Genomic DNA, 21,132 nt, shown 5'->3' on the forward strand with positions numbered 1-21,132 from the left:
ACGGGGTGTGCTGTTTACACCATCAACTTAAAAATAAGAATAAAGCTGACTAAAATCCAGTTGGCTTCTTCTTGTCTCCATGAACCAGCAATTCTAACCAATGTCACTGATAAATTATTCTCTGAAAAAACTGTGTTGGTCTAAATTCTAAACAAGTGCAACAGTGACTATTAAGTTTTAGTAATACACACGTAAACTTGGAGTTAGCACATTTTTTATTTCTTAACCTCTAATAAGCATGGTATTCTACCTGGAAGTTATTTCACAGAAATTATGAATTACAAGAGATTTACATTTATGGAATCTAGGGCCTGGCCTCTAATTTGTGTTTGTTTGAAAGGACTGGGGCTCGCTTCCGGTGTTGTCTCCAACCACACAGTCCTGTTTGAAGAGTAGATCCCCCATAAACAGGATGAGCATAGTGGTTGTAAAAGAAGAAACATACCTAAATCATTTCAACTCTGCCCCTCCCCCCACTCATGTGCTTGTTTGCACGCTCTCTATCTCAAATAATAAAATTTTTTAGAAAAATAAAATAAAATAGGAAATACAGGTGGAGGAAGTGTCTGGGAAAAAATGATTTGGGCTCAATTTTAGACACTGAGTTTGAAGGTGCTGAGGGACAAGCAGATAAAAATGCCCAGTAGATAGCCAGAAATATAGGAAAAAGGCAAGCTCTAGAAGTCACAAACAGTGGGCCAGTGAAATCATGAAACTGAACAGAAGATCCGTCAAGTAAAACACAAAAATTAAAAGCCAGAACTTCATAGTACAGCCACATTTAGGGGTAGGCAGAGGAAAGGGCACTGGGGAAAGAGAGCAAGAATGAATTAGTGCAGCAGGATGACAAGTACCAAGAGAAGAGTAAGTAAGCACAGGCAGAAAAAACTGTAAAGTCAATTTGTAAGTTTAAGTCAATTTATTATGAAACCCGAATGGCAACCACCCCGCATTTGGCAACCAGGAGGTGTTCAGTGGTCTTTATAAAAGCAGTTCCCAAAGGGTAGTAGATCTGGCCACTTTGCTGAAACTTAAATCTGCATAATTACGACACCACATTCCCAAACTTAGGTGAGCCAGAGTGGGACTCCCAGGGCTTCAAGGACCTATATAAGGAGGTCCCTGAACCACACACATCAGGATTATTTGAGGCACTTGTTTAAAATTCCTGATTCAACGACCCTATTTCAGACATTCAAATCAGAATCTCAGGAGGCAAAAACAAGACATGTCTTTAATGAGCTCTCCAGATAATCCTTATGCATGCTTAAATTTGAGGACCCCTGGTCTATATGCTCTTCATGGCTCAGTCTACCTCTGCCATTCTGTAGTTCAATAGTTTCTCTCTCTCTGAAAACAGGATGCTAAAGCAAGGACTGTTAAAATCCACCCAGAAGTCAGACATTACTTGATAAACATACAAAAACCAGAACTGTACTCAGGGCAGAAATAATATTTTTGCTTTTCGTTTACACGAATCCATTGTGATTATGTGGTCCCATCATTCTGACAATGATCACTCCATGGAGGAAGTGCTCTGGCCGTGTAGAAGGACTATGTCTGTACATAGCTAGGACACTCCTAGAGATGGGGATTGGGGGCAGGGAAACTATGTAAAATGAGAACGAAAAAGAAAAAGTTCTGTTTGGTGGCACTGAGGTGCTAAAATGGTCATGCAACCTAAAAGCTTTACATTACTATTATTAGATACCTTCAAAAGATATTCCGTGTTACCATCTTTCATTTGGTTGGGGCAGGGGGGAAGCTGTATTTCTGTTCATCTACATATAGAAATAAAGAGTCAACACTTTTATCATAAAGAGAGGCAGGGAATCAATGTTTTTTCCCTTAGGGAGGCTACAATTTTAATTAATATTCCCTAATTGATATTGACTTGAATTGACTGATGACAGTCTTATGATGGGCCTTCTGCCAAGCTTCCCGGGTCAGGAGCATGCTGAGCGCCGTTATGCACAGAAACCTTTTGTTTTCAGTGCTCTCTGACTAGGGCAGCACTTTTTAGGTCTCAGAATATTGGAGCCAGAAAGATGCTTGAGAAGCCATGTAGTTCAGCCTTCCATATACTGTTTTCTTTTTTTTTTTTTAAGATTTTATTTATTTATTTGAGAGAGAGAGAATGAGAGAGAGCAAGCACATGAGGGGGGGAGGGTCAGAGGGAGAAGCAGACTCCCTGCCGAGCAGGGAGCCCAATGCGGGACTCGATCCAGGGACTCCAGGATCATGACCTGAGCCGAAGGCAGTCGCTTAACCAACTGAGCCACCCAGGCGCCCCATATACTGTTTTCTAAAATCACTCCAACACCTCCCCAGCCCCCACACAGAGTCTAAAGGATCTGCTCATTTCACTTGAGTTCTTCCAGTTACTTCCTCTTGAGTCATCTGTAGCATTCTAAACATTTGATTACCTTGGAAAAGATGGTCCTGGGGTATCATTGCATTCTGGGTTAGCATGTTTGCTCTGAGGATTTTTAAGTAAAACAGCAAGAACGTGAAGAGAAGTTAAAAATTTAGATGTGTTCTATGATTGTGTATTAACCACAGCATTCCATAAACAGTTAACACACACACGGAGAATGAGTGCAAGTCAGAAGGCTGAAGAATGGACAGAACTAAGGAGGAAAGGAAGGGGGTCAGGGTAGAAGGTGTCCCACCAGTATGTCACAGGCTGGAAAGAAGCTTTGAAAACACTAGCTTAAGGTACATAGACACATTACAGCAAATACACAAATTACTTGCAGGAAGAAAAGCAGGGCAAGGGGAGGAGGTGCAAATGCAAAGAGGGAAAGACATTTTATGCTTTTTACTAGCTATTAGGGTTTTTTGTTTTGTTTTGTTTTTTTAGCTTCTGAGCCTACGGGCTCTTTCATAGGTAATCCAACCTATTTTAACTGCAAACAAGATCACTTTTAAACCATCTCACACAAATAAAAATTTAATCCACTTTATGAGGGCTTATAGAAGAGATTACACAAACTCATTCTTGTGTTTGAAATTCTTCATAAAAAATGTTTCCTTACAGTCTACCCAACTCTATCACACTATTTAGTCTGTATCTATTTGTTACCCAAATCCCACAGCTTACAGCTAGCCGCAGAATACAGTAACAATAGTTTATATGGTTCAGATGGGTAGTAAACCATCCCTTGACATTTTTCTGGCCAATAACCTCAATTTGTCATAAACTTATTTCTTTTTTTTTACAATTCCCATGTACACTGTGCACAAGTAACCCCTCTTCTTTCCAGAGAGGTTATGCGCCTTGTCCAGAGTTGACAATAATTTAAAGACTAAGCCACAACAGATCTTAGATTCAAATCTTGAATCTTTTTTCTGGCAACAGAATCATTTGAAAATCTGATGAAACTCATGGACCAATTCTCTTCCCAGAAAGGCCCATATATAAATACATTTTGGTATATAATTTTCGAGAATGTAGATATCTCTAGGCCAGGAGCCTCCAACTTAGATGTATCAGTACAACTTCTAAGGAGACACAGGACCCCAGAGATCTACCGGGGCTCCATTCCTTGGCTAAATTCATAAGCTGAAAAGGAGTATAAGAAAATAAAAAGAGGGAAACATAAGAGAAAAGAGAAAGAAAATGAACTATTTGTTGAACATCTAATATGTGTCATAAATTACTAAATAAAAGAGCCCTTATCACTTCTGATTTCTACTTCAACTCTTTTTTGGCTCAAATATGAGTCAAGGTTAATGTTCATAGTAATCTTACACAATATGAGCTTTACAAAAAAAAAAAAAAACGGGCGCATGGGTGGCTCAGTCGGTTAAGTGTTGGATTCTTGGTTTCAGCTCAGGTTATGATCTCATGGGTCATGAGATCAACCACAAGTTGAGCTCTGCACTCAGGGAGTCTGCCTGAAGATGCTCTCCCTCTGCCCCTCCCCCCATGCATGCATTTTTTTCTTTCTCTCTCTCCCTCTCTCTAAATTTTTAAAATCTTAAAAAATAATAAATAAATAAACAAACAATCAAATCCACTTTCCTACAGAAGTGATGGTAATTCTTAAGGAAAAACAGTCCCAAACTATTGGGGATCATTCATAAATATGTCAGTGTTACCTTCTAAATGTAACAAGTCTATGTGAGTTACACTGAAAATCCCAATGTTTGCTAAATAATTTTTTAAGAGACAGAAAGGATATACCAAAACTTTAACAGATGGGACCTCTAGGTGCTAAAGCATTGTGGATAGTTTTTATTTTCTTCTTTATACTTTCCTATACCCACTAAAATTCCTGAAAAAAAAAGTGTAGGGGCGCCTGGGTGGCTCAGTCGGTTAAGCGTCTGCCTTCGGCTCAGGTCATGATCCCAGGGTCCTGGGATCGAGTCCCACATCGGGCTCCCTGCTCGGCGGGAAGCCTGCTTCTCCCTCTCCCACTCCCCCTGCTTGTGTTCCCTCTCTCGCTGTGTCTCTCTCTGTCAAATAAATAAAATCTTTAAAAAAAAAAAAATCCTTTAAAAAAAGAAAAAAAAAGTGTAGATATTGTTTAGAATTAAGGAAGCACCCAGGAACATGTTTACTGCATAGCAACAGAAGCGTCATCTTAGAGAGATGGAAGAAAGATGAGGAAAGGCCAACTCACTTTATGCCCAGCAGCTGAGGGGACGAGTTCTGGGTGTGGAAAAGTTTGCAGTATTCAGAAAAGACCAGACCGGAAGATTAAGGGGAAGAAAATGGTCACAGAAAGGAGAATAAAATAGAAAAGTAAGAAGAATTTTATGGACAGAACTGCAGTAGTAGTCAATCAAAGAAACGAGTATGATATAAATATAACCTGAACCCATTTCAGCACACAAAAACACTATCTCCTTTTTTACACAAAATGCATCATGAGTAATACAAAAGCAGTATCAGAAACCTCCCCTCTTGGTAAATTTTACCTCGCCAACTCCCATGTTCACAGCTCATCACGGTCTTCACCAAAAAATGTCCATATGCTGAGTGACTGCTATGTGGTCGTGCAGGCTCTCTTCCACCCTCCCTGATTCTGGTGGACTCACCCCCACATCACCAGCCTGGGTAGCAGTCAAAGCAGGATGATTCTCGCACTCCCTGATCACATGTGGTCCAGCAGGGTGGCAATACAGTGAGCTTCCTGTCACGTGGTCCACCGTCTGATGCAGGACCCTAAGAATGACCACCGGTCTGGCCACTGATTCAAAGCATAGAGCAGAAATGGCACCGCTGGTATTTTTCCAACAACAAATGGAGCAACTATTAAGAGGGTCAGTCTCAAAACTAGTGAACTGTAAAGTGCTGAAAGGCAGGGGCCAGGGATAGCTCACCAGCATATTTAACCTTTCACACTTATGTGCTGAACAATAATTAAATTCATTTGAAGCTTAGGGACCACGCACCCTTATGCTGGGCACTTTCACATGTATTGTAATGCTCACAAAAGACCTTAATGAAGCAGGTATTGCCATCTCCATTGCACAGGTGAGGAAACAGCTCAGAAAGGCTAAGCATTCAGTCCAAAATCACAAAGCTACTTTGTGGAAGAGCTAGGTGTTAAAAAGCCCCTGACCCCACACTGCTTTCCCTCCAGCTCCTTTAGATTGAGTTATTATTTACCTTAATTATATTCTACACAATTATATTCTTAAATATAAAATTAAAATATATTTTAATTAAATATATTATATTATTAATTTAATATATTAAATTAAATTATAATTTAAAAATTAAATATAAAAAAAGTTAAAAATCAGAAATGACTGGGTAAATCTACCAAAAGACATCTGACCTTCCTTCCCCTTACTTTATCAGGCATCTGGCAATGTGCTTCCTAGGGAACAGAATTAAAAAGGCAACTTTCACCTCTGTATCATGTATCTCCCATGAGGTATATAAGGATTTCCAGACTCAGGTCAGTACAAAGGCAGCATTAAGACAGTGCATCAAAGATTATACATTTGCCCAAATCAAAAGCAGCCAGATTACATGAATAAGGACCAGATTTTAATTTAAGACAGTCAACTGAAAAATAATATTCCACTTCTTATCCTTTTTACCCAATTTTTCCCTTCATAAACCGAACATGCCACAGCTTAACCAAGCCAGCTCAGTATTCCTGTCCCTTTGGCTGACTTGCCTTCCCAGGACATCCGTGAGTGCACAGGGCTGTGCCCGCATAGGAGGTGCTAAGAGGGCACCACACGTGGAAGAAACAACTGCTTCCACCACCCCCTGTAATCCTACCTCACAGAGAAGCTGAGGAAGGGAAAGGAAAACGAAGAAGAAAAAAAGACACATACTCCGAAGTTAACTCAGGACTGAAGGAGGGCTCTAACTCAGACATACTATTATATTCTTAGGGAGATAACACGAGTTCTAAAGGTTACTCAACATATGGGAAGCCAAATCAAAAAGACAACTATATATAAGTATGAAATTTGTCAAGTGAATGCCGAGCTATTCCACTCATTACTTGGCAGTAAAAGAGGAAGAAGTTTCTAAAAGCCACTGATCATAGTATGATCTGTGTTACAGCTCTCCTGTGGTCTTGCTTCACATCCTCTATGAGGAGTTAGGTACAACTGCACAGGAATCTACTGCTTTAGCAAATTGTGTACAAGAAACTGTTGCACTTGGCACAGCTATTCATCAAACATGAACCCCAAAATCATCTTTTAAAAATTAAATATGGGGTGCCTGGGTGGCTCAGTCATTGAGCGTCTGCCTTCGGCTCAGGTCATGATCCCAGGGTCCTGGGATCGAGCCCCACATCAGGCTCCCTGCCTGGCAGGAAGCCCGCTTCTCCTCTCCCACTCCCCCTGCTTGTGTTCCCTCTCTAGCTGTGTCTCTCTCTGTCAAATAAATAAATTAAATATTTTTTTAAAAATTAAATATAAGCCTTTCTCAGGGCAGCTCCCTCTGTCTCCTGCCACTCTCATCAGTTGCCGTGCCACGGGTCTGGCCCTCAGGGCCTCCAAAGCACCCAGCAGCATCCAACCTCCTCACCTCGTTCACTCTCTAATTCCCCCTTACTTTCCAGGGCTCAACAGAGACAGCACTGCCTTAAAGACCCCTCTCAGAAAGGCCCCCTGGCATTCTGTCTCAAGCACCAAGTGCTTTTTTTTCATCAGCACTTACTGAAACACGTGAAATAAATAAGTGAATGAGCAAGAAAGTGAGCAAATATAGTTGTACTGCTTTTTCTTTGTAGAAGCTTTTCTATTTATTTTTTTATTATGCATTAGCAAGCAGCACACTGAATGAGGAAAAGATTCCCCCCCCCAAAGTTAATGCCTGTTCTTTCTTATTATTCCCACAATAAGGACACACTCTCTAATAACCTTACTGTGACAGACTATCATCAGGGTCATTACCAGTAGGAAAGTGTGTGTGTGTGTGTGTGTGTGTGTGTGTGTAATTTTTCGAGAGCTTCTTAATAAAAAAAAAGCACCTCTGATAAGATTACCTTATAAGCAGAGTATTACAAAGCTCAAATTACTTGTAAGGGATCATTTCAGATCAAATGAAATCTAATAAAAATATTAGATGCACTATATATTTTTATATATGAAAAAGGATACATGTTTTATAGGTCATCCCCAAAGAGGGACATAGGACCTCCTTCTGCAGAATGGGTTCTGTGTTCTGCAGTGGGACAGGGGAAAACTGATGCATTGTTGGGGGAGGGAAGGACAGAGGAACAAGATAGCATCCCTGGGTGCCTGAAGCCTCTCAGGTTTCAGCTCCTTCCTTCCCCAGGTCTTCTGCCAGCCCTGGGCCTCCAGGGGATCATTACAGCCAGGGAAATAACATGGGAAAAGAAGATACAGCCTCTCTAAAACCTAACAGAGGAGGACCTTCTATGAAAAGGCTCCTAATATCAAATAAAAAAGAAAGTACAGAACAGAGCAGGAAAACAGCTGAGTTTCTTTCAAGCAAACAAGTGAAACACAGAACTAAAATCTGTGGCAAAATTATTTTTTGAAGTTGTGTCAAAAAAGGACTCTAATTAATGTCAGATAATTTTTCATAATTAAAAAAATTAAACAAGACAGATCATTAGCTTTCTTTATCCCTCCAATAACTTGGAGCAAGAATTAACTAAAGATACTAAACCTGTGAGGCTTATATTCCAAAGGCCTTTTTACCAAAGTACACGACTGCATTAGAAATACTCAGAGTACTTATTTAGCTACCCATTTTTAAGTGACACTTGGAAAAGGAGCACTATCAAGCTTTCCAAAAATAGAGCAAATCAGCTTTGTTTTACTTTTCAGAGACATGCACAGTACATCCACCCACTGCTTGTTTCTTTAACTACCAGAATGGAAGAGAGAGAGAAATACATAAAGAATAAAACATATAAAGATAAAATTCATCTCCTACATTATGTAAATAATAATGGTTTCTATCCTATTAATTAATGAATAATTTTTCACTATCTACCCTATGCCCACCATGTGCTAGCCTTCAACAGAATGCAAGAAAAATATGGGTGCCATGGCCCATATTCCTAAGAAGCTTATCATCTAGTTGGATGAAAAAAAACCCAAAAACTAATGGCTGTAGAACAAAAATCAAGGAACAAATAACTCTACGTAACTAAGTGCTGAGTGGTACTGTAATTTTTTAAAAAATCAACACAATTATGAATCTGAAAATAAAGGTTTTTAAAAGGTAGCATAATCTGGGCTGAACCTTGGAAAAGGGCAGGATTTAGACCAGCAAAAAAAGAGAAGGGGGACTGTCCCCGTCTGAATGTAAGTAAGGAGGAGAAATATAAGCAAAGAGAGAACGGTTGGGTGGGAAGCTGAGAAGTCATCTGACAGACACAAGGCTGATGGGCTGATGAGGAGAGTGGCCTTCCTAAGTGAGAGGTTCCAGTTGGAGACCAATGCAAAACAATGTGGCAGAGCCTGACACAAAGAATCTGGATACCCAGGTCGTGTACCACAAACTGCATGGTAGATTCCTCCACCAAGCAGCAAGACTAGAGAGGCAGCCCTGAAAAGGAACCAGTGCAAGAGGTACCCCTGCAAAGCACAAACCTGGGTGTAGAAGAAATCGTAGTTTAGTTCTGTGTAATTGCACCTAATTTCCATTTTAAGGCTCCCATTCTCCTAATGGTAAAAACTAAATTACAGTCCATTCGAGGTAATCTCAACCAATTTCTGGTTTCCTCTTTCTCAAGGGTTATGTCTAAATTCCAGAGGATTACAAAATGCTAGATTTGGGGGGTCTGGGGACTGGAGGGGTGGAGGTCGTTTATCCCTGCAAACATCTGACGCTCTTCCACCAGCAGGTCCCCCCAGGTCCTTCCCTCATCCGCTTCTTCCTCCACAAGCCTCCTGCAAGTCCGGCTCTCTCTGGGCAACATTCATGCCCTTCCAGCACACAGGCATTCCTTCGCTGCCCTAAGTTATCCTTGCAAGAGAAACCGGCAAAGCTGTCTCAGGTCCAATCAGGCAGACAGTCCCCATGGCCATCTCTCCTGTTCTCTAATGTGCCACCATCCCAAGCCCGACTCTTCTGAGGATGGGAAGAAATGACTTGGAATCCTTCAGACAAATTCCCTTTCTGCCTGGAACTCGACTTCTAAAATTCACAAGAATTTGTGGACTCTTTCATGGTATGGGATTAGAATGTGTTTGTCTTTTCCTTAAAAAATAATTCATACCGCTAAATTAGACAAAGGGAGTATAATAGGAAACTGGAAGAGATATTGAGGTTAATATCTCAAACATTATCACATCAAACTAAGCAGGAGGTAAAGAGGACCTGAACCAGGGGATCTTTGGGAATAGAGAATAAAATAGGTAAGCTTGGAGATACTGAAAGAATAAACTGTCAGGAATGTTTGACAGAAGTAAAGGATACTAAATTTAAAAAGCAAAAAATAAAATAAAAGCAATCCAGCATTTCCAGCCTTTGAAATTAGAAAAATAATGGCATTATCAAAACAGAAGCCAGCTTAGAGTGGAAAGGTTCTAAATTTGGTTTTGAATTATACTCACATAGGTTTTTCTAGTTCAAGGTGATGATTCAAAATACTAGCCAAAAGGACTCAAGACATTCTAGGAGCTGGTACGGCAGGGACTGAGATGTTTCTCGGCAACACATTCACTACTATGGTTTTCAAATACTATCAGATTTCAAACAGTTTATGAAAGACAAAGCACAACTGATCTTTTTTAAAAAAGTATTTAAAATTTTCAGACACTAAAATACGTCCTTCCATTCACACTTCTCTACTAAATGGTCCCTTCTTTTGTAAGAACAGGTACATAGGTTACTTACAGACGGAGGATAATGCCGTGGTGTGTGTGCAGCACTCGGGCCGCTGGAGCACAATGGGCAGCGATAATGCTGACAAGAACGAGCACCGGGCCCAGCTTTACACACCCGACCAAAGCCCAAGGCGAGCCCAGTGGGCCTTGGAACTGACAGATGCACCTGCCGCCCCCTCACAAACTCACTCTGTGCCCAGATGATAACCGGAAGGAATGTAAGTAGGAGTCAGTCACCATGTTAAAGGGCAGAAAGCACTGGAAAGACTGAAGGATACCATGGGCACTTAGGGCAAGCTATGTCGTTAGGAGCAGAGAGCAGACAGAGATCTTTGCGTTATAAATTATTAGGTCGGCGTCAGTCAGATTTGCAAACTTCAGGGAGTGAAAATTCAGTAACAGGAAATAAATACCCAAAGGAAAACATTTTAGGTTTATGTGTGCACAGGAAAAATAGAACATCAAAAATCCAGAATTATGTCGGGCCATGTTGTTTGATCGTAATTCTGAGATGCATTTCCTCATTTCAATAACACTGATTATCCTAAAAAGAAGTAACTGGAAGAATACAGTGAAATAAAAGATGTGAGGGGCGCCTGGGTGGCTCAGATGGTTAAGCGTCTGCCTTCGGCTCGGGTCATGATCTCAGGGTCCTGGGATCGAGCCCCACATCGGGCTCCTTGCTTGGCGGGGAGCCTGCTTCTCCCTCTCCCTCTACTGTTCTCCCTGCTTGTGCTCTCTCGCTCTCTCTGTCAAATAAATAAATAAAATCTTAAAAAAAAAAAAAGAAATAAAAGATGTGAAAGGATAGTGAGCGGATGAAGGAAACCTACTCTTTCTCCACTCACCACCTTTTTAAGCCGTCCCTGGCAATTGAACATTTTAGTGTATAAGTAAAAAGTGAAGAATGGCATGTTTAAAATAACATGTTCCCCGAACAACATTTAAACCTGTTCAATAAGATATTTCATCAAAACCACCTAACACTCAAATTATGATTGTTGTACACTGAAGACAAATACTAGAACAAGATGCATTTCTATCTTTAAGGAGAAAAATCCCAAGTCCGTGAAAACAGAAAGGGAATTCAGTGTTTTCTCTCCTTTGGAGCTTCTTCTCACTAAATTTTGGTTTAGACTGGAGATTTTTCAGTTTATTCCTATCCTTGGCTTCAGCCCCAAAAGGCCAGGACTAAATGGCCAATTATTCCTCTAAGATCTAGAAACAAGAATCTGAATGCCTGACTCCTCGTGGTCCTATAATCTAAAAAACTCATGAAAGGGCAAATCATATTTGCTTAAATATGAGGTTTATATGTATTCAAATGGAAAATATTAAACTACAGTCCCATTCACATATTTTAAGTCACTCCTTTACTGTTCTCAGGTTTTTCTGTTCCCCAGGGTATTTATCACCTCCTAACATACTACACATTGCATTTATGATGCGGCAAGTCTTCTGTCTGTCTGTCCCTGCTAAAAGGGAGGCTCCATGAAGGCAAGAAACTTCACATTTTTTAGATCAGATACTGTTCAATAAATAGTTGTTGAATGGGTAGATTGCATAGTCTGTGCAAATCCTGACCACTGCGTAAACCTGACATTTTGAAGCAACAGAATCCATGTGCCTGAAACATAAAGCATGGGTGTTGGGCTGGAGAGCTATATCCTACTCATTCTGGGCAGATGCCATTATTGAATCTATAAAAGCTATAGCTGAATGCTTGGGGGGGGGCTATAATTCAAGGACAAATGGAACAGTTTCAGTTATGTAGACCAGGGTCTCACTGTCATAAACTAAAAGCAAATTAAGGAGTTCAGTAGCCCCTGGAGAACTAAAGTATGGATACCTTTAATAAAGAATGAACACCTTCTTCAAGCAGAGTTGGGATAAGGCATAAGTCATGCCATAAATTAATTAAAGATTGAAGTCAGCAGCCTCCAGGTGATGCTAGGACCTAGGTAAAGATGCATTACACTGTGAAAGACATCACAACCCTACTCTCACTGGCCGTTTCCATCAAGAACATGCATACCTATTCCCTCTATTGTCAATACCTCATTTTCTTTCTGCTCTTACCCTCCCTCTCAGTCCCTCATTCCCAGTGTTTTGTTCCCTCTGCCGCTCTCTAATGCAGGATCTCTCACCCAGGCATATGCCCCACCCCACGGGAGCTGCACTCGTCATATGCGCAGAGGCAAGCCAGCCTCTCCTGGCCACCAGCATGTGCCAAGCTCAGCAGTGGCCTGGCACACATAAATGAGTCCAAGTCTAAATAGAGTAGAGCATGGACAGCCCCTAGAATTAACTGTTCCATGCATACAGCACTGGGCACAGACCCAGAAGCTAAACACATTCAATGCATCCAGGATAAATCCCCTCAAAACTGGAGAAAACGGCTTTCTCTGTCAACTGCCTGAGCATGGTAGAATTCAGTAATACCAGGACTCTGAACACAGATTAAAAAAAGAAGTGAAATAAAGACCCAACTCATTTCTTTAAGCTGACTTGTCTATGTGAGTTCCCCAAGACCCAGTGCTACAACTATTTGGAATTCAAAACAAGATGGGTCATCTTGATCTCTAAAATCTCTTCCACTTCTCCAGACCTATGGTTCAATCACCACTAGCTTTTCTGCATCCACTGCATTACCAACAACCATTCTGAGCACGGTGAGGACTAGTAAATACAAATGCAAGAGACAACAGCGGTAGGAAATCATTAGGATAGTGAGGGACTGAGTTAGAGCTTAAAGGATTTAGGACTGAGAGAAACAAGGGGGTTTTCAGACAAGAGCAATGGCATGTGCAGAGAAGTAACAGAAGAGACGGACATGAAACACTTTGATTCAGGGAAGACACTAGACTAGTTGGGAATGGTGCAAGCAGAGGAGCTATGGGTGATAATGTCGGTGAGGCTCCCTTTGGGGGACCCTGAATGGCAGGATAAGAAGTCTGGCATTTCGGGCAATACAGAGGCTTTACTAAAAGCACGTGAGTAAAAAAGAGACAAAGATGAAGTGATGCTTCATAAAAATGTATTTGGTGGCCAAAGGAAGGTTGAAATGGAGTAAATAATGACTTAAAGATCAGTGGGAAAAAAAATGCAATAGTTGAGTTACTGGCAATATGTTAATAATATTATTAATGTATTACTAACTATTACTAATGCATTGGCAATTGTAATGAAGACAAAGAAGGCAGAGAAGGAGACAGAGCAGGAAGGAAGAATGGTCAGCCCTTACAAGAAGCCCCTTCCAGGATGCGGAATGCACATTAATCCCAGGTGGGTGTGTGGAGTGGCACTGGCATCCTATCCAAAGGATCCCACAATGGTTTAGCACATTGTGCTTATGGTACCTAATCCCCTTGCCCTTCAGCAGTGTTCAAACCATACATATGTGACTGGATTTCCCTAACAGAGTTTTGCACATCTCTGATTAATGCTGTCTCTCTTCATTCTCCTTGCTCCTTTTCTCCACTCCCTCCTTCCATTGAGCTCATTGTCAAAAATCGCAGAGCTTTTCACCACGATCCCCACACCACACAGCCCATCTCCTCTCTTTCTTCTATAGTTTTTCTTTTCTATCATCTTTTGAGTTAATCTTATTAAAAATTTATTTGTCAAGATACCTAGTTACCACGGTGATAAGGCAATATTACAGAGAAGAGAAAAAATTGCCCTTATTCTTTTACTAGCTTAAACCCTTTTCAGTTTCCATCAGTTTACCTAAAAGATTAGGCCATTAATCTCCAGTCTTTCAAAATAAGCCTGCAAATAGCTCAACCCTCATTCCAAGACCAATATATAGTGCAAGCTTCATCCTAATTGCTCTAATTACATGAAGAACATAATGAGATACAGCAGCAGATGGCTACAGATTAAATGTGACAGAGAAGAAATGCTCCTCTCTCTCCTCTTATTGAAGGAAGTTTGCCGTTAAAAAAAAATTATTTTGTTCATAAAGCCAAATCTATGTTTTAAAAAACGTTATCCCACTTTCTATTTTCTCCACTAGTATCTTTCCTTAAAAACAAAATTTGTTCATTTCATGTTGGTTTCTATTACTATATATAACAGAGATAAATTTGTACCCCTGCTGAACAAAAGAAGATGTGCTCATAGAAAGTTTTTTGTCAGAGTTTATATAATAAATCATACACTTCCACAAACCTGCTCCATAATCTCAAAGATGTATTCTATCGAATAGAGATGGGGCAGGAGTGTCTTTAATTTGGGCCTAACAACAAAAAGTCAATGTCTTACCCTTAAAAATAAGTTTGTTTTCCCACCTTCTGTCTTCTGGCTAATGGTAATAACTGGCTCAAACCTTGGGGCTATCCTTTCAAACCCCTCATGCTATTATTGGTAGTATCAGGATCTTGTACACAGGAAATCCCTAAGTCAGGACCCCAGAAATCACCATCATCACTGAACTTCCAGGGCTCTGGGAGGTGCATCTACCACTGCTGCCATGATCGGGGGGGCTCCAAGAAAGGCCCCGTGCCACGGCAGAAACTGCGAGCAAGAACAAAGAACAAAAGTTCTGCCTCTAGTGAAACAAGAGATAGAATCAAACTTTTCATCTCCACCTGAAGATAGAGGATATTCCAAAAACTGGATCTAGGCCACCCCCATTCCCCAGAGTGATAAGCCTCTCACTCCAGTTCTAAGATCAGCTGTATCCAGATCATTACTGTTTATGAATGTTCCTGCTGCCATGGCACTCCACAGTGGACCAGAAGACATACAAAAACCGCAAATCGTAGGCGGCTCTATGCTTTCTTCCCCCCACAATGTAACACTCCAGTGTCAGGATCAGAAAATACTATTCTCTGTAGAAAAAAAACAGTCACTGAATTTTATCAGCCGCTCCAATGCAGCACTGTACAATCTTCTGTTGTTGTTAAAAAAAATTTAGGGACCATTTGTTTGCATGTTATCTTCTCAAAAGCAGGCATCAGGGTAACATGAAGTGAACATATGTAATATGTGACCACTGATCCAGTAATGCCATGGGTCAAATATTTTTTCCACATATCAATTTCCATTAATAAATGAAGTTGTTCTGCTTAGACCTCCAAGTCAGTCACCTTAATACTTGACTCTACTTAATACTATTTTTCTTGTATTTTATTCTAGTATTACTCTGCCCATCTTCATAATGACAATCTGAGAACTACAAGAAGGATTAATAACTGAAAAGGGGAAAATGATACGGGAAACATTTTGAGAAGTACTATTTTCTTGAGGTAGGTGTTTAAAGATACTTGAAAACTTGTTCCAAAAACCAAATCCATTTACCATTTTGTGTGGCATGCCCGGGAAGCAGAGAAACTACCAGAACAACGACTGGCAAGACTTTGTCACTCTTCAGGCTTCACCTCAAGGATCGCTCCACCCTGTTTACAGATGGCCCATGTTTTATCCTCAGCCTCCATGTAATTCAGTCTCTAATAAAATTATTAATTACCATTCCAGAAAATACAACTGCTTGAAGTTCAACAAGATAAAAGAAGGTTTAAAACAAATAAATTTCTTGTATAGGATACGGGGCAAGAAAAAGAAGGGTTAAGAACTGTATCACCTAGACATGAATTTACATGAACCCCCTTTCAAAAAGACAAATTAATCCTAACCTTGTTTGTTTCCTTAATAAAATCCCCTCTTCTCGCCTTCTTAATATCTTCATTAAAAAGGCCTCTACTAAAACTGACCTCTCAACAGTGTCTTCCACTTGGTGTTCATCTAATCAATAATAATAATAGCCATACTGTACTAATCCACACAGACTAGATTATGCCTCAAGAGCAAATCAACTCCTTAATAAAATCCCCTCTTCTCGCCTTCTTAACATCTTCATTAAAAAGGCCTCTACTAAAACTGACCTCTCAACAGTGTCTTCCACTTGGTGTTCATCTAATCAATAATAATAATAGCCATACTGTACTAATCCACACAGACTAGATTATGCCTCAATAGCAAATCAACTCTGAAACCTCAGCAGCTTTATACAATGTCTATTTTGTGCTCACACAATATCCTCGATGGATCCCAAAGCTCTCTTCCGAACGGTGACTCAGGGACCCAGTCCCATATCACCTTGTGATTCCCTTATCTCAACATGTGGGTCTCCACAACCCACACCCTGTCACCCTCACTGAAGTCTACTGGTTAGAATACATGCGTGGCCCCAACCTAACTGCAAAGAATGCAGGAAAATGCAGCTTTGGTCTGGCTCTAAGAGGAAAATAAAGCAGTACTAGGTGAACAAGTGGCACTGTCTCCGTCCAATGAGGTGCTTACTCCACACCTGATGAACTACCATGCATCTGGAAGTCTTTACATATACTAACATCTTTAATATCTTCAACCACCATGAAGATAGTTATGACTATCCCATTTTCCAAATGAGGAAATCTAGGTCCAAATAAGTTAAGGAACCTACCCAAGCTAGTAAGTGACCTAGCTGGGATTCAGCAACATGCTCCAGAATACGCTGTGAGATACTGCTTCTCAAATACACAAGACACAGTGCTAGGCACAGTTAAGGATATTGGTCTTCAAATACCTGTAGGGCTATCACATGAAAGAAGTATTTAGATATATTCTGTAAGTCTTGAGAAGACCAAATAAAAGGTAGTACTGAGAGAAAAAATAAAGTGAAGGAGAGTATTTTTGAGTGCTTATGATAAGCCAGGCATTGGAATAGATCCCTTACATACATCTCCATCTAGGCACTGAAGCACTCCCACAGGTGGGTGTTATTAATCCCCGTTACACAAATGAGAGACACAGACTCAGAGAGATGAAGTAGCCTGGCTAGGATCTAGCAATCTACTGTATTCAATACAGAGACAGTGAATAGGACTTCATTCTACAAATCACATGGGCAAGGAATATAATTTCATTCTTTTTTAAAAATATTTTATTGATTTATTTTAGAGACACAGAAAGAACACACGAGCGGGGTAGGAGCAGAGGGATAAGCAGACTCTGTGCTGAGTGCAGTGCCTGATGTGAGGTTCGATCTCAGGACCCTGAGATCATGACCCGAGCTGAAACCAAGAATCGGACACTTAACCAGCTGAGCCACCTAGGCACCCCTAACTCTGTTCTTTCTATTTTTTTTCTGTGACTAAACTTCATTTCGTTTGTGACCCCCCCCCCATTTAAAAGTAGGGCAGAAACCTGATCCTTGCATTTCTGCACTGATGTCTCAGGGAGAAGTCCACTCACCTCTAGAACTCATCAAACCCTTTTAAAGTGTTCTTTCAAGCACAATGCCAACACCTACGTTCCCTCAACTCCCTATCTGACTCTCCTTCCTCAAATAGTCTACAAAATCTTTTTTCTTAACTTTTCCAAACTTAGTTTTATAGACACATCAAGACTTTGTAATTTCTGAAATTCAAAAACTAGACCCTCACCTCTTCTCTGCATTCTGCTGAGGTGTCTCTTTCCTCTCCCTGATAACCAGAAAAAAGTATAACTGTCAGAGGGCAACAGGAAATACCAGGAACAGAAAGCACATTGGTTAATGTATCACAATATCACCCTGTTACATAAGGGAGGCCTTTTGATAATTAAATGAGCTTTAGTGCAAGACAGTAAACTTCCCAGTACAAAAATTATTTATGGAAAGGGTGGTTGGTCATGTGGCTAGAGCAATATAGGGATCTAGCTGGTATATTTTGGGGGGGGCATAGTGATTGGGCCTAGAATATTTTTTACCTTAATGGATAGGAGGAGGGAAGGATGGAGGAAGGGGGGAAAAAAAAAAGTCAAACTTATAATTTCAAGGAAGCCAGAAAGAATCACTGATTTTTTATGTATATCCAAATGGAAGAGGATAGGGACAGATTACCATAAAGCTCAATATTGACATGAGAATATTTAAGTAAAATATGTACAGACCACAAAGGAACAGAATGAGACTACCCAAGAATGTGGTTCCTAAGAGCCTCTGAAATAAGATGAAGTCTGTCCTCCTTGCTGAGAAAACGTAAGGGAATGGTAACAGGGAAAGGTGATGGTGTGGAAGATTATCTAAAAAAATCCTGAGCTTCAAGAACTTTATTTGAATACTGTCACTCAGTAACACCTTGATTCTGATCTAAAACTGCAGAGCCTCCAGGAGAGAGACAGCAGCAAGTGAAAAGACAAAAAGCCATTGCAGCTGAGACATTTACATTTATCCCTCTTATAGCCCAGGGAATACACCCAGATTTTTCTAATAATTTTCTCTAAACTTTTGTCTGAGAGCTAATGATAAAATAACAACAACAATAATATTAATAATAATAATAAATTACTTTGAAGCACTCCCAGAGGCATCAGAAGATATGCTGAGCTGCATTAAAATGCAGCTTGAAGTTATGTAAAGTATCACATTAAAATGTAAGACCCTTCAAAGTCCGATCTTACTTAATTTCAAAGCAGTATTTCAAACGAAAAGGCACTATGGGAATTTAGAGAGAAAAGGGAGATAACAATATTCTATCTCTATTTAGGAGAGAATTGAAATCGAAGGCAGGTGGGAGATCTACCAGACATTTTTAATGACAGCTTCATTTGTGTTATAAATGTCTGTCCCTCTGTCACAATGCAAGGACAAAAGGACTATTTTACTTTTTGTTTCCTACATTACTATTATCAATTAAGATTGATGTGAAAACCTACATTTCTGGCTCCGACCTCCTTTAAACCCTAGACCCATATATTGAATTGCTTGATTTTCTTCCCCTTGGTCACATTCCTCAAGCAGAACAAATTCAGTTTGTCCAAAACTGGATTTATCATCTTTTCCCAAAACTAGATCTTCTTCCTTTATTCTCCATTCCAATGCATCCAAGACAAGAACCTAGAGGATCACCCAAGACATTTTTGTCATCCTATAGGACAAAGGAATTTTACCTCCTAAATTGCTCTCAGTTGGTGGCCTCCTCTTTATCCTTTCTGCCTTTTGCTCCTTCTGTTCTGGCCTTCATCATCTGTCCTCTGAACCCCCTGCACCAGCCTCTCAGCACATCTACCCCTGACTCATCTTGTCTCCTGCGGATACACTCTGTGCACTGCCACCAGAAGACACTTCGAAAATGAAGATGTGCTTATGTTCCACCCTAAATTAGAGCCTGGGGATGAATGGACCTCACTCTCCACTAAGGGATAAACCAAGTCTCTCAGCAGGACGCAAAGTCCTCCCATGAGCTGCCCGTTCCACCACCAGCAAACTGCTACAGCTAAGCAAACCTGAAAACCCAGCTGCACTCCCTGTGCCACTTGACAATGTTTTTGCCTTTCTTCGCGCAGTCCTCTCTGCCCGGAATGTCCTTCCCCTCTTCAAGAAGCCACAGTTCAAAATCCATTCCCCTCCCTCTCTCCCAACCCTCCTCCTCCTCTTGCTTCCTCCCCCTGCGTGTGCACAGCAAAGCGGCCGTCCTTCCTCGGCACCTACCACACCCTCCGGAATGCCTGCCTGCGTGCCTATGCTACCCATTAGACTACCAGTAGCTCAAGGAAGTTGTATTCACCTCCATTCACAGTGGAGAAGAAATACACAAGAAATGGTCTCTGAACTAAATTTTTTTTCATTAAGTGACTCAATTTCTACTTGATGCTATTTGTAACATTTTCTCCCAGTTTCCAATAGTGCAAGTGAGAGATTTAGAGTAAGGAATATTTTGTATGCTCAATTTACCAGGAATGGAAAGGAGACTTGACTAAAGTCTTCCCCAGGTCAGCAGTACACCACGCCAGGCATACACTTTCACATGATATTTAATGTTTAGAACTGCCATGTAAGCTGAGTAGAGGCAGTATCCTGTTTGTACAGAGAAGAGAGGGTAATCAAGTCTCCCAAGTTGACACAGCTCAAAAATAGAGGGTTCAATACTGAAATACAGGTTTGATGTCAACTCAATAGTGCTCCTCCCATAAGAGATAGAACAGAGGAAGTCAATGGAAAGAAAAGAAATACAAAAAGTGAAAAAAGAGGAAATTTCCTAAGTTCTCCTCCAGTCTCACAGTTTTCTCTTTTTTTGCACATTTCTCAGCAGAGTAAGTGATTCTGGGTAATGGGGTCATTCTAAGACCATGGCTGCTACTTAGAACACCAGGTTAAGGAACGTTAAGGTCAGTGGTTCAAAAACTTAAGCGTTAATTAGTTTCGTTCCACTAGATATCCATCCACTAAACTTCTAACTCTTGTGAACCTCACAAACACACGGACTAGGAAAATGTGCAGAGGCTCAGATTTCATCCACTGCCACCATTACAAATACAACTAAAAGTACTAACCTTCCTAATGATGCCTGCACGTTGGTACATGAAAGCTGCTAACAGAGGCGCAAGGCTCAGCTCCACCAGCAGAATGCACAATGGGATGCCTAACAAGAAAAGCTAAATGTGAGGGTTATTTCATATTTCATATACATTCCAGAGGGTGAGGATTTCCCTCCTTCAGCAAATGGGTGAGGAGGAGATGCCTCTCACACTGTACCCACCCATACATACCCTAGGTTGGGGTTCTGGGGCAGGTTGTGGGTACTGAGGAGTATGAGCTCAACGTGTAAGTTCTGGCTCCAAGCAAAGACTAGAACAAATCTAATGCCCCCACTTCTGCCAAGACCTGCCTGGTAGTGTGGTGTCATAAATTATGCTTGGCCTACTCAGCAGAGGTAACGCAGCCCCAGGAAAGATTGCAACTGCTACTAAACAATGTTTGTAGCTCGCCACTGGGAGAAATAAAAGAGCTACAATCCAGGGACACCAGGCAGAGATCCCAACAACAAGAGCCTTGAAAAAGACAAGAAAAAATTTAACAGCAACTCACTGGGCATG

The sequence above is a fragment of the Neomonachus schauinslandi genome, chromosome 1 (assembly GCF_002201575.2).
Source record: "Neomonachus schauinslandi chromosome 1, ASM220157v2, whole genome shotgun sequence".
NCBI classification, from domain to species: Eukaryota; Metazoa; Chordata; class Mammalia; order Carnivora; family Phocidae; genus Neomonachus; species Neomonachus schauinslandi.